The sequence below is a fragment of the Schistocerca gregaria genome, chromosome 2, assembly GCF_023897955.1.
Source record: "Schistocerca gregaria isolate iqSchGreg1 chromosome 2, iqSchGreg1.2, whole genome shotgun sequence".
In the NCBI taxonomy this organism is placed as follows: Eukaryota; Metazoa; Arthropoda; class Insecta; order Orthoptera; family Acrididae; genus Schistocerca; species Schistocerca gregaria.
In genome coordinates this window covers 261,122,022-261,137,087 of record NC_064921.1, presented here as the reverse complement: position 1 = coordinate 261,137,087, position 15,066 = coordinate 261,122,022, and the positions used below count along the sequence as shown (strand labels likewise).

The 15,066-nt window shown below is 40.4% G+C and overlaps 1 pseudogene; it reads right to left on the bottom strand.

The window, feature by feature from the left end:
• Positions 1-15,066, bottom strand: part of LOC126335736 (60S ribosomal protein L3-like) — a 102,361-nt pseudogene that overhangs the window by 77,166 nt on the left and 10,129 nt on the right.

Below are 15,066 nucleotides of genomic sequence, written 5' to 3'. Positions count from 1 at the left end.
TTAACTCTCTCCGCCTCCTGGCAGAGGTGCAGACCATTCCACTCTTCTCCGTCTTTGCCATACTCAGGTCTTGTCCAGACTCGATTACAGTAGTCAGGTTTATGGCTCAGCAGCTCCTTCCACTTTGAAACTCCTTGAACCTGTCCATCACTCTGGGTGGCGTCTGGCTTTTGGTGCCTTTCGTACTTGTCCTGTCGATAGACTCCTCACAGAAGCAGGGATTCCCCTTCTACTCATGCGATGGAACCAACTCCTTGTTTCCTATGCAGTCGCCATTCGCCAATTCCCTGACCATCCTGTGTACCCTGTGCTCTTCGCCAATGGGATATGCTTTCATGTCTCCTACTGGCTTCGAGCACCATTTGGTGCCAGGATCTTGTAGTGTATTTACAGTAGAGCTTCTAGCCATTCAAAGGGCCCTCCTATCTGTTTCTCAGGCCTCCCTCCATTGTTGTTGTTGTTGTAGTGGTCTTCAGTCCTGAGACTGGTTTGATGCAGCTCTCCATGCTACTCTATCCTGTGCAAGCTTCTTCATTTCCCAGTACCCACTGCAACCTACATCCTTCTGAATCTGCTTAGTGTATTTATCTCTTGGTCTCCCTCTACGATTTTTACTCTCCACGCTGCATTCCAATACTAAATTGGTAATCCCTTGATGCCTCAGAACATGTCCTACCAACCGATCCCTTCTTCTGGTCAAGTTGTGCCACAAACTTCTCCCCAATCCTATTCAGTATTCCTCATTAGTTATGTGATCTACCCATCTAATCTTCAGAATTTCTTCTGTAGCACCACATTTCGAATGCTTCTATTCTCTTCTTGTCCAAACTATTTACTGTCAATGTTTCACTTCCATACATGGCTACATTCCATATAAATACTTTCAGAAACGACTTCCTCACACTTAAATCTATACTCGATGATAACAAATTTCTCTTCTTCAGAAACGCTTTCTTTGCCATTGCCAGTCTACATTTTATATCCTCTCTACTTCGACCATCATCAGTTATTTTGTTCCCCAAATAGCAAAACTCATTTTCTTCTTTAAGTGTCTCATTTCCTAATCTAATTCCCTCAGCATCACCTGACTTAATTCGATTACATTCCATTATCCTCGTTTTGCTTTTGTTGATGTTCATCTTATATCCTCCTTCCAAGACACTGTCCATTCCATTCAACTGCTCTTCCAAGTCCTTCGCTGTCTCTGACAGAATTACAATGTCATCCCTCCCTTCATAGTGTTTTAATTTGTTCACACTGTATGAGAAGCCTGCAGGCTACTGATCGATGCTATTCTCGCCACCCCTTGGTCTCTGCCATCCATAACCTTCTCTCTACCCTTGAGCGTGGCACCTGTTCACTGGTCTTTCTCTGGGAAACCTAGGGAATGAATTGGCTGACCGTTTGGCTTGAGAAGCAGATATTTACCCCTCCCATCCCCCATTTCCTTTCATGATTCCAAATGCAGATATGCAGATCTACGTCAAATCTCTCTTTGCCCAACAGAGGAATGCCTTCTGGAGCGAGACTGCTCACAGTAATAAAATCCGCTTAATCAAGGAATCTATTGCAGTTTGGGGCACTTTTTTTCTGCCCCTCTTGGAAGGAGTCCACTGCTTTATGACGTTTATTCATTGGTCGCATCCGGCTCACCCATTGTTTCCTCCTACATAACGACCCACCCCCAACATGTGGTTGTGGCGCCATACTGACGATATCTCACATATTGGTGGCATGTCCCCTTCTTTTGACCCGTCATGCTAAGTATAGTGTTCCTGCTTCCTTAAATTTAATATTAGCACATGATCCACAGATGGTTGACCTGGCCCTCGGTTTCCTCTGTGAAAGTAGTTTTTATTTCCATATATAAGGTTCTCCTTTAGTCTTGCAGCATGGGGGTAGGTTCGTTGAGGTTGGGACTCTTCATGGTCTATGACACCATAACTGCCTCCTTTTTTTCCTGTTTTTCGATTTGGTTTCACTTTTTACGCCTTTACTGTGTGTATTTAATGTTCATTCTTTTATAATTTGACTCCTCCCGACTGAATCCATCCACTTTTAGCAGACCCTCCTTCTTATGTAACCGACTTTGGAACTGCGGGACTGATGACGTCATCGTTTAGTCCTATACTCTCTCAATCAATCAATCTCTTGATGTCTTTACATCATCCATCTTGTAGCTATTGGGAAATGGCAATGACGCCCTAGGACTCGTAATAAAGACATTGGTCACGTTAAACAGACATTCAGTGTAATGCCAATGTATAACAAAAACCGTAGGCAGGTTCAGAGTGCTTACCTCGTGGTAATCTTGACCATGTGCAAGGTAGTATGCCGTTTCCAAGAACACGAAGAACACAAGCCATTGCAAGCCCCCAAACAATTTCAGGAGCATGAGTATACAACTGTAAGCTCCGGAGGGTCAACCAACACACCTGTGGATAGAACCACTATATCCTCAATGTACAGCATAATTTCTTATCCAGCCCCCAAGGGACTTCAGGGGTATGTAACCATAATAAACGATTGAAGTAATAAGAATAATGGATTTATGTACAGCCATGTTACGCCTGGATGTAGCTTCTTCTACCCATGTTGCTATTTACGAAAACTAATCCCTAAGTTGCACTTAAAAAGAGGAGGATAAAAACATGGAAAAACACTAAGGATAAACCACTGTGTATGGGCGTTCGTTGCCCTATGTATCATTTGTATGTATCATGTTGTCCTATGTATCATACCAACATATCTGTCATGTGTATCCTTGGCTATATGGAGATCGGTATGTTAAACTTCACACGATGTGGAATCTGTCCTTGTAATAAGCAATAATATGACTTACTATGCCAGCATCCTGCATGGAAAAGCACCGACAGTGGTGCGTCATGGTCACATAAACTAGATGAGTACCTTTTTCTTGGAAGGTGCATCATAGTAGCCAGATATACTTGCAGAGTACATGTATAGGTAGAAATTGAATGTGAGTGGATGTAGAAATGTGAAAAGTGTGTCAGCCTTGCAGACCCACTGTGCACAGCTGACCATCCGTTGTGTCTCCCTATTGCAGGTGAAAAGTGCTTAACATATAGCCTCAAGCATACATCATCATCAGTGTCACTACAACATGTGATTATGTGCTTTATCAGGACCCATTTGCCACGACCCTTAGCTATATTTGTCGATCTTCGTTAAGTGCTAGGGCAGTATTTAGATGTTCGGGGATTCAACCATATACATTACGGTCATATATGAAACAAAAGGCTACGTGTGTCTCATGCAATGACTTGAACCTACATTCAAATTAAAATGTACTCTAAACGAATACTGGTGCTCATTTTGTAAACACACTATTTGTCTGCTACAGTGTGTAACTTACCATGTAGCTGTCTCAGCAGTGATAACAATGAAGAGGTGGAGTAGAGAAGAATGGAGTTAGAATTCAGAGAGCCAACCCACTCAGTAGAGAAGAGTGGGCGGAGCTTGCCTAGGAGGTCAAGGCCCCACATGGTCTGTAGCACCAAGGAGTAAATAAGTAACTATTGCTGACTTTATCCAAAATTTTGTGTCTAATTCCATTTTGTAGTGGTCCAGAAATGCAAAATGTGTTTCTGTAGTTCTTAGGGAACAGATGTACCAATTTTTGAGATAAGGGGTCATGATATTGCAAAGTGATAAATTTCTTATCTTTATCCTTGCGTGACGTTTTGCTTTTATGCTTCCTTGTGACTTTGGTTTACTACACTGCTTTTAAATCCACTGGACACCGCTACCTGTTTAAAGGTGTTTAACGCACACTGCACTATCTCCTCCAAGGGTTCCTTCAATAGGCGCAATATCATGGGTTTCTTCTGTCGCTGGAGATGATTACAACTTTCATTAGTTGTGTCAGTATGGGTGGGTTTATGGTACGATCAGTACTGCATAATTGTTTAAAATTATGTAACATGCTTGAGTATCCATATTTCAGTAGTCATCCTCTGTAATTTACAATAACAGGTTTCACATGAATGGATATGCACTAAGATTACAGAACAAGGCGTTTCCAATGTACGTGTGATGAGATGTTGTAATGTTTTTGTGGAATGAGATGCTGTTTTGCTGTTTTATTAGAACTATGTTTTTACAAAGCCTAGTGGGTAAATGTTTTATGTGCATAAATTTTTATTTATGTAAAGTTTTAGATGACATGACAACCACTTGTACACATGACGCCACATTTGTAATGGAGCAACAAATGTAATCTTTAATTTATTTTTATTATATTTTATATTGACTGTGACTGGTTAATACAGTCACTCCGATGTCTCTTATTTAATTCGATTTGCCCATTAGCTGTGGATGCGCAAAATTGCATGCAAAACTATTAGTACTTGTGTATTTTCCATTGTCATACACTACATTGATAAAAAAATTAACAAATGTGGTTCGACGCATTTACATTCAAGAGGCGACGCACCAAGTGGCATTGGTCATGCACTTGTACGGGAGACATGGCACTAGCATCATCGACAGTGCCCTAGTAGTTTTGGCTGTGGTGGCTTCTGGCTTGCTTCTGACTTGCTAAGCAGCTGCCTGTTGACTATGACAGTCATCTGCCATCGTTTTATAAAACATGTATTGCTACTTTGATATTTGTTTTTGATATCAAGCATTTTCAGTGCAGGTATGTGTGAATTCAAGTAATTAAGTTCCATTTATGTTGTAATTAGAATTTTGTATTCACTGTTCACTGACGAGTATGTATTATTTTTTTAGCCTCAGTAAGTCAGGCTTGAGAATGAACCAGTTGGTCTGAAACTAGTTGCTAAACATATGTACTGAAATTGTGGCAGGTTTTTTACTAATTTTTTTATGAAATAATCATAATACTCATAGTGGTTTTCTCCATTTAAGTAATGAAGAGAAGCCAATGGCAAACGTTTTTATGGATCCATTTCTTTGTATGAAGATGTTAATAAAAATACATATTTTTTGCGACGACTTGTTTTCCCACTGGGGTCCAACAGAGTAATAATGCCACCACTTTCGTGTCTAGAGAGTTTGGAAATTTCTGTTTTGTGCATAAGATATCTCATACTACCACTATTCCATATTATCTACAGCATTCCACCACGGAATTGGTTGATTGCAATCTTAAATCATCACTGATTTTTTCATGCTCACTCTCTAAGTGGGACAAGTACATAGCTTGCATGAATTTTGGCATTTTGTTCTGTCATTTGTGACACTCTCTAATTCACTTTTAGAAAACCTTTGGTCTCTCGAAGATCTGTTTCCAGAACAGATTAGTCCCGAGATCATCCAGCAAAATTGTATGTGCACAGAAAATATCTATCTTGCATATCAGAGAGAGGCTGGGAGTTATATTAAAGATATGTAACCATGACACATTGCTGCTTGGAGATGTTGTCATTATTACAAATTATTAAATCCAGAAATACTTTGTAAATGCTAACTATGTATGGGAATGGGATGTACATCTTAATCTCCTTGTCCCCTCCTCTCTTTGCACCTACTCCTGCCCTTAAGTCTCATCCACGCTTTCTATCTCCTCCTCGCCCCTCCCTCTCTCTTCCACCCCTCTTCTCCACTGTCGCTGTCTTTGAGCTTTGTTTATTGATACTGCCAAGGAAACAGCGCCTGCTCGAACATCGGCTGAGGTAGAACTGCCAGTATTCAACTACTCGAACTGACAATACTCCGATCCATCTCCCCTAATTTCTCACGCACGAAAATTTTAAGGTAACTAAAACCAGGAATATTATACTTTCCCTCCGTTTAACTGAACATTACACTCACATATGCTAGTAATTATCCAAAAACTATAATAGTACGAGTGATCACCCACTAGTCCCAATTAAGCAGATTACCACTGATATTTTCGTAAAACAAGCCGTGGCGTGCTACTGCCTGCTAATGTAACAACAGGTAATGCATAGCGCACGTACTTCACCGGCACAGCGCAATAACTCTCACTAGATTAAATACAAAACAATAAAACATGCAAAGCAGATAAACACTTACAAACTACACAAATAAAAAAAGATTGCCTATTAAAAGTGACTGTAAAGGAATAAAATAGTTTAACTTTTATCCCATTAGTACTGACAACAGTTGTTTGCAAATATTAAAACTGTGTGTAAGTTAATGAATTTGCTAAGTTATTATGAATAAGAAAAGAAATAATCCAATAAATGAAACCAAGTTTTAACTACTTTGTTGTTGCTGTGTGAATCTGCTTGCTGTATTCATCTCTTGGTCTCGCTCTACAATTTCTACCCCTCACACTTTCCTCCAATAGAAAACTGTGATCACTTCATGTCTTAGAATGTATCCCATCAACTCACTTCTTCTTCTAGCCAAGTTGTGAAACAAATTTTTCTCCCCAATTCTGTTGATCACCTCCTCATTAGTTATATGACCTGCCAACTAACCTTAAGCGTTCTTCTGTAGGACCACATTTCAGAAACTATTCTCTCCTTGTCAAAAATGTTCACCGTTCATGTTTCACTTCCGTGAATGGCTGCACTCCATACAATCGTGTTCGGAAATGACTTCCTAACACTTAATCTGTACTGGATATTAACAGATTTCTTTTCTACACATACACTTCTCTTGCCATTGCCAGTGTACATTTCATATCATCTTACTTCGGCCATCAAACGTCGTTTTACTGCCCAAACTAATCTGCCATTTTAAGTGTCTCATTTCCTAATCTAATTCCCTCAGCATCACTTGATTTAGTACGACTATATTCCATTATCCTTGTTTTGCTTTTGTTGATCACCTTACATCCACCTTTCAAGACACTATTCTATTCAACTGCTCATCCAAGTCCTTCGCCGTCTCTGACTGAATGACAGTGTCATCGGTAAACCTCCCTAAACTTTAATTCCTACTCCAAACTTTTCTTCGGTTTCCTTTACTGCTACAACCCCCCCTCACTCCCTTCTCAATTACCGCTTCCTTTTCATGCTCCTCGACTCATAACTGGTAGCTGGTTTCTGTATAAAATATAAATAGCCTTTTGCTCCCTGTATTTTAGCCCTGCAACCTTCAGAATTTGAAAGAGAGTAATCCTACCATCATTGTCAAAAGCTTTCTCTACGTCTACAAACGCTATAAACGTAGGTTTGCCTTTACTTAATCTGTCTTCTAAAATCAGTCGTAGGGTCAGTACTGCCTCGCGTCTGCCAACGTTTCAACGGAATCCAAACTGATCTTTCGCGAGAACGGCTTAGCTTTTCCATTCTTCTGTAAAAAATTCGTCTTAGTAGTTTGTCTTATTAAACCGGTATTTCGGTAATATACACAATTGTCAGCACCTGCTTTCTTTGGAACTGGGATTACTACATTCTTCTTGAAATCTGAGGTAATTCCACCTGTCTCATATATCTTGCACACGAGGTGGAATAGTTTTGTCATGGCTGGGTCTCAGAGTGCTATCAGTATGCCAGACGGAATGTCGTCTACTACCGGGGCTTGTGTCTTCTTAGGTCTTTCAGTGCTCTGTCAAATTCTTTACGCAGTACCATGTGTCCTCTCTCTTCTTCGTCTTCTACCGTTACTGTAATACTGACTGCAAGTTCATCTTCCTTGTATAGACCCTCTGTATACTCCTTCCACATTTCAGCTTTCCCTTTTTGTTTAGCACTAGTTTTTACCCTCAATTCCTGATATTCATCCAGCTGCTTCTCTTTTCCCCAACTGCCTCTTTCATTTCGCTGTAGCGAGTATCTACCTTTCCCCTAGTGATATACGCTTGTAAATCCTTACACTTGTCCCCTAGTGCTTTGGCATTTTGCACTTCCAATCCATCTCATTTTTTAGACGTTTGCATTCCCTTGGGCCTCTTTTTGTTGCATTTTTATATTTTCTAATTTCATATGTGTGCTGACGTCATTACGAAATTTCAGTCACCAACTTTCCCTTCCGAATGCGAAAATATTTTGTTGAGCCCAACCTACATAGGTAGGAATGATCATCAAAATAAAATAAGAGAAATCAGAGCTCGAACAGAAAGGTTTAGGCGTTCGTTTTTCCCGCGCACTGTTCGGGAGTGCAATAGTAGAGAGATAGTATGATTGTGGTTCGATGAACCCTCTGCCAAGCACTTAAATGTGAATTGCAGAGTAGTCCTGTAGATGTAGATGTAGAAATAATGTTTCTTATACAGTTTGGCCACAGTTCTCAAATATATGGTTTACTATTCGATTGCGACAAGGCACTTTTCACAGTATATCCGTCCTCACTGCGGAAGTAAATCATGTTAATTGTACTAAAACATTTCTCGGCGGTTTATGCCGAACAATCCATGTCATACACAATTATCTTTGTAATCGCTTCCGTCACGAGGCGGTTAGTACACCGTACATTCAACTCTGGAGTCCTTTGTATCAACATACAATAAGAAAATAAGTCACAATTTTTCTGTTGCATTTCGTAGTCCGTAATACGCACTAAGCAGCCTGATCTGTCTACAAACGAAAACGATATCTTTAAGGCGTGCACACAGCTTACGGTCTGTGCATCAGTAAATCAAAACATAGTACCGGCTAATGACGGCTAATAAGCAATGCTACACGTAAAGTCACTCTTTCTTTAATCGGGGTACACATTGTATTGATAAACGTAGCGCTCTTTAAACGCTGATATTTTTCACCAGACACGAGCACACAAAGCATAGCAATAAACGTGCGGCACGACGATCTCCTCCACTCCCTGTCAGTATTGTCAACTCTCTGAAAATAATTAAGATAAATGTGTCTACAAAAAGAAGCCAGAAAAAAACTGAAATAAAATGAGATGTATTACCTCAGCTATATATTAGCAATAGTTATACTGTGCAACAGACTAGCGTGTATTTATATTTATTTTCTTAGTTTTGGATGTGCTGAGTATTACAGTAATTTCAACAGTTAACTATAAATGTATAACATTACGTGAATCACATATCCTTGATGACAGAAAAACAATAGACCTGTATTTTTAAAGTCAAAAACGAATGATAAGTGTTAATTTAAACATTAATTTGTACCCATACAACCTATATTTAGTATTGCTTCATCAAACTCATGTGTAGTGTGGTTGTCAACTTAGCAAACTGCTGCAATGAACAGAAATTCGCTGTTCCTCTCCTCAAAAAATGGTTCAAATGGCTCTGCGCACTACGGGACTTAACATCTGTGGTCATCAGTCCCCTAGAACTTAGAACTACTTAAACCTAACCAACCTAAGGACATCACACACATCCATGCCCCAGGCAGGATTCGAACCTGCGACCGTAGCAGTCGCGCGGTTCCGGACTGAGCGCCTTGAACCGCAAGACTCCTCTCCTCAATTCAGTCGCTGACACATTGTCTGTTGCAACTGTGAAACGTTTGACTACTGATTCATCCTGTATAAATTGAACTCTGCTTTGGGTAGAATAGCTTCCTTCATTACTGTGAAGTTGCGTCCCTTTGCTGATGTGAGCTACGCTACGACAGCATCTGCAGTAACTCTCTCAACTATTTATATTTAGTAGTTACGCGTTCTTTCTGGTGTATGTGTATTCTCACGAGGCCGGAAAGCACGCCAACACAGCTTAAGTTTTCTTTGCTCTGATTTTTAATTTAGTTTAACAATAAATTGTCATGGAATATTAAAGCGTATTTTGTGAACTCTTAATTCAGTGTAAATAAGTTTCCTTTAAAAGACGTGGATTTTAATTTTTTCCTATGGTTAGGAAAAAAGAAAGCTTGATAAAAAATCAAATGATTGTAAAAAAAGCCACACTTCCGGACCCTAGCTAAATCATTCATCTGACAGCTCCATGGCAGATTTGGCAACACTGTTCCCTTTATAGGGTGTCCCAGCTATCTTGTCCACCCAAAATATCTCTGGAACAATAACAGCTATAGAAAAACGACTTTCACCGGTATCAATGTAGGGCTGGAGCCCATGAATGTACATATTTGGAAACATTCTAAAACGAAAGCATATGTGTTTTTAACACAATGTTTTTTTTAATGGACCTTCTATATTTTTTCTTCAGCAATCCATAGGATGACAAAGCACATACACAATGGCGTTGATTGCATCGCAATATTCCCATTACATCCCGAGATGTTAAGACGCGAAGTTGACGCTTGAAACATCCGACATGCGCTGCTAGCGCACGTCCTGAGGCTCAGGCGTGAACCCCATACTGCCCGTAATCGCGATGTGATTGACATGCGTAATCACACCTCCATACTTATCAAGAGGTCCGAAACGAATAATACGGTCTGCTGCCATCAACTCTCATAAGCACATAATGGTTTCCCTGTTGCACGTTTTATGTATCTACGTACACAATATGGACCAGTACCGATCGGTGTACATCCGTAATGTTGTCTTATTTATGCTGAACACCCAAAATAAGGTTTATCTAATGCGTTGTATGACCCATTGTGCCTGTCGCGCAGGGCCTGGCTCTACCTAGTCAAGTGTCCAACGTAGTTCCCACTACTGCCATAGTTACCACTTCGCCTTGTTTATGATTTGCGACCCATGCAAACTCCTGTACTCCACCACCCTCCGACCATACCATTTGTTGTTGCTTTGGCGTGCAGTACACCGCTTGCCAGTGTAGTCGTGCATCAGAGTAATCTAGTGATGGCACGGAGGTAGTACACATTGTGAATAAACGTTGTGTTGTGGAACTTATACTGTACAGTATAATGCACGCACATGAAGATATGGTAGAAATGCTGCTGATCTATGGAGAATGTACGTTGACGGGAAATACGTTATGAGATTGCTTGTTTTTTGATAGTACTGTTAGCGAACATTATAATTATTAAGTTAATATGTCTGTTTTCTACCCTACATACCTGTACTATACCCTGTTGTAGATGGACGAAATGCTGTTCAGGCAGAACGACTGTACAGAAGACGATTCCCTGACAAGCCATCGCCTTCGCGCCGGATGTTTGGTCGTCTCACATCTCGTCTACGTGAAACGGGAAGCTTAAATCCAAGTCCTCGGCATCGTCCTAGAACACGCACAGATGAACGTGCTGAAGTTGCTGTGCTCGCTACCATAGCTGTGAATCCTCAAATCAGCACACGTCAAATTGAACGTGAAGTTGGTGTGTGGAAATCAAGTGCACAGCGTATTCTTAAACGTCATAAATTTCATCCTTACCATGTTCATTTACACCAGGATCTTCATGGAAATGACTTCCGCAATAGGATGACATTTTGTCGGTGGGCTCAGGAAAAACTTCTGACTAATCCAAATTTTTTTGCAGATGTTCTCTTACCGACGAGGCATCATTCTCCAACAAAGGAATTATCAGTATGAGGAATATGCATTATTGGTCCGCAGACAATCCAAAATGGCTCCGTCAGGTAGAGCATCAACGTCCGTGGAAAGTTAATGTTTGATGTGGGATTATTGGAGATACCATTATCGGACCTTTCTTTATAAATGACATCCAAAATGGCAGAAAATACTCCAGATTTATACGACACAATCTTCCTGTTCTCTTGGACACCGTACCTCTGAACCGGAGAATGGTCATGTGGTGTCAGCATGACGGATGCCCTGCACAAAACGCCTTACGAGCACGACGACTTCCGAACCTAAGTTCCCTGGCAGGTGGATTGGACGAGGTGGCCCAGTTAGGTCGCCTGCCCGATCTCCGGACCTTACACCGCTGGATTATTTTCTTTGGGGAGCAGTGAAGGATGCTGTTTACCAACATGAACCAACAACACCAGAGGACATGAAGCAACGCATTATTGATGCTTGTACAGCCATCAAAGAGGAAACAGTATCACGAAGTAGGGCATCTTCCATCTGCAGAGTGACCATATGTATGCAAGCCAATGGGCATCACTTTGAGCATGAGATGTGAACGCAATGTTTAGTATGTAGTGCTTGTATCACAGTCGGAGTTTCTACAAAGGGCCATTTTACCCAGTGATGTTAAGAAACATTTGTTTGCAACAATTTGTCATTTAACGCATTAGCTAAACATAACATCGATAATTATGTGACAATAAAACTAATTGGTTAAACATGTTTACATTCATCTTCTATGTCCTACCTGAACTTCCCAAATCAAAACATTTTTACCTAAACGACGGTAAAACTTTTAGTCCCCTTCTTCGTTTCTCTAAAACCATCAACATGAATTTTACTATTACGAGTGAATGATTAACTGTCACTTGCGCTAGATCTACAGTGAAGTAAAGTTTTAAGGTTGAACTGCATTACCTTTTTAGTAACGGATTAACGATAAGCGAAGTTAACTTTGTGACTAACGTTGCGGTACACAGATATGTTACAGAACCGCATCACCCCTATCCTATGGAATAAATACCTGCTGGAATGTACGACGTTAATTCAGGATGGCAGCAGACCGTATTATTCGTTTCGGACCTCTTGATAAGTATGGAGGTGTGATTACGCATGTCAATCACATCGCGATTACGGGCAGTATGGGGTTCACGCCTGAGCCTCAGGACGTGCGCTAGCAGCGCATGTCGGATGTTTCAAGCGTCAACTTCGCGTCTTAACATCTCGGGATTTAATGGGAATATTGCGATGCAATCAACGCCATTGTGTATGTGCTTTGTCATCCTATGGATTGCTGAAGAAAAAATATAGAAGGTCCATTAAAAAAAAACATTGTGTTAAAAACACATATGCTTTCGTTTTAGAATGTTTCCAAATATGTACATTCATGGGCCCCAGCCCTGCATTGATACCGGTGAAAGTCGTTTTCCAATAGCTGCTATTGTTCCAGAGATATTTTGGGTGGACAAGATAGCTGGGACACCCTATATATATATATATATATATATATATATATATATATATATATATATATATTTCTTCATTTTTTGCTGATAGGACTATGGTGCACTGCGAAATGGATTTCGTAGAGTCATAGATATCCATTCCCCCTCATAGCCGTACTACAAGCTGAAGATATTCCAGTGCCTCAGTCATCGTATTTGACCAAGCATTGTAGACTAACGTGTTACCGTAGTGATGTGGAAGGATATGGCCGAGTGGTTCTCCGGTGGAGGTCGAGAAGAGGTGAAGAAGATGAAGGCAGCCATTGGTGCCAACTAATTTATTTACTTCCTACTTAGTGTAACGCCGCTACCAGCCTCGGATCTACGATATTTCCGAACCGGAGCAAAAACTTGGTAGGGGCGCCCTCCCCTTCCCACTTGAGCCTGTTCTTTTTTAATCGATTTTTCAGAAAATTGTTCATTTTGTAGCGCATATCTTTCTGAAGAGGCTGATATATAAAGTACATATGTCAGAGGAAACGTAAGACTTTATTTGGACTCAAGTGTGTCAAAGTGCAGTGTCACGCCTCTTTACATAGCATTCTTATATCGCACGTCACTGTACTTCGCTCTGTGGAATTCTAACGTGTATATTTTCTAATGTCTTCCATTCAGGACAGTGGAAATTAAAAAAGTCCTGTGTTGCCTCTCCTGCTTCCAGTCGGCCTGTTTGACATCCTACCTCCCTTAAAAAAACAAAATTAATACTGGGTGGGATTATTTGTGACCGGGAAAACAAGAACTCTTCAGAACATTTGCAGTCTTTATTCCCTACTAGATGATAACTTTCTCTTTGGCGTGACATAAAATTAAATGTAGGGAACAACAAACTAGTAAAGGCAAGAGACAAGCAAGACAGTACACATGTCTTCAATCCTGAGGTCCCAACATTTTTTTCTCCTTAATCTTGTTGCAGCTATACACCCTCATGCTTTCTTTTCCGCGCAAAAATTCTACTACCTCATCAAAATTCGTCAAACGCTTTGCTACATGAAAAATCAAAATATCGTTTCTGATACTGAAAAAGATGTTTATAAGTATAGTACCCAAAAATGGTGTGGTTTCTATTTGATTGTGTCTGTTTTGTCACTGTATGCTACGTAAAACGAAATAGGCCTTTCTAATACTGCAGCAGTTGGAACATATGCCAAATAAGTGAGACTTTTTTGGCACAAATGGTCATTTTTATCTACCACATTTACATAAATAACAAAACAGAATATAATTGACGAATTACCAGTATCAAATGCCTATTACACGTACTAAAAGCAACAAGTTTTATATTAGGAAATATTTTCACGTTTCGTTCATATGCTTCAGCTCCTCAAGCACGAGGTGGAGAAGTAGCAGTAGTAGTAGTACGAAATTTTTATATGAATTTGGAATTGTCATATTCTTCTACATGATTTGAGTGGTGTCTCCGTTCCTCTTCCTTCATCGTTCTATCAAACAATATTGTCATCACTAATTCTGTAATTGCTGCCCGTGTCGAAACGTATTCTCCGATTAACTTCGCTAATCCTGCCAGAATCATTGGTTCACTCGTCCCGCGTTTCTTCTCCGGCTAGGCGTTATTATGTGCTCGTACAACGCGTTTTCCGCGCTATTCCGAGAATATAACTTAAGCGGCTGCTAACTGAGGACTGTACAGCTAGCCCTTAGTAGTGTAACGATTTGCAAAAAATTATCTGTCACAATTTTATTTTCTTGGATATATCAAGAAGATTATATGTAATCTTTCTCACCTGTTATTGGTGTTAGTCGTTTATTTCCATTCTTTTAGTCCGAATCTTCGCTAATAATTATAACAACGCTGATCATTCGCACACTCAATCAACCACACCAAGAAACACCGATTGGCATTCACCCGTTCGGGTTTATTCGGCTCAGCTGGTATAGAACCGTCTGTGGTAAAGTTTTTTATTTCTTGATGCGGCGGGCATTTCACTGGAAGACATCACACGCCCTATGCACGCATTCAAAAATCAACTTACGATTTCGTTCAGAAATCAACTTAGAATGTGTTCAAAAATGCTCAAAAACAAACTGGGATGCGATTAAAAATCATATGAATAATCAATGGACCGAAGTGCGCTGGATGCTAGGAGCTTTGTGGAATAAAAGAATTGCCGCCTTGGGCAGATACCCGCTTTGTCCCTCCCCCCCCCCCACCACCACCTAGATCCGGGCGTGGCAGCTACCAAGATTTAGCCAAAATACTGAGCAGTAGTG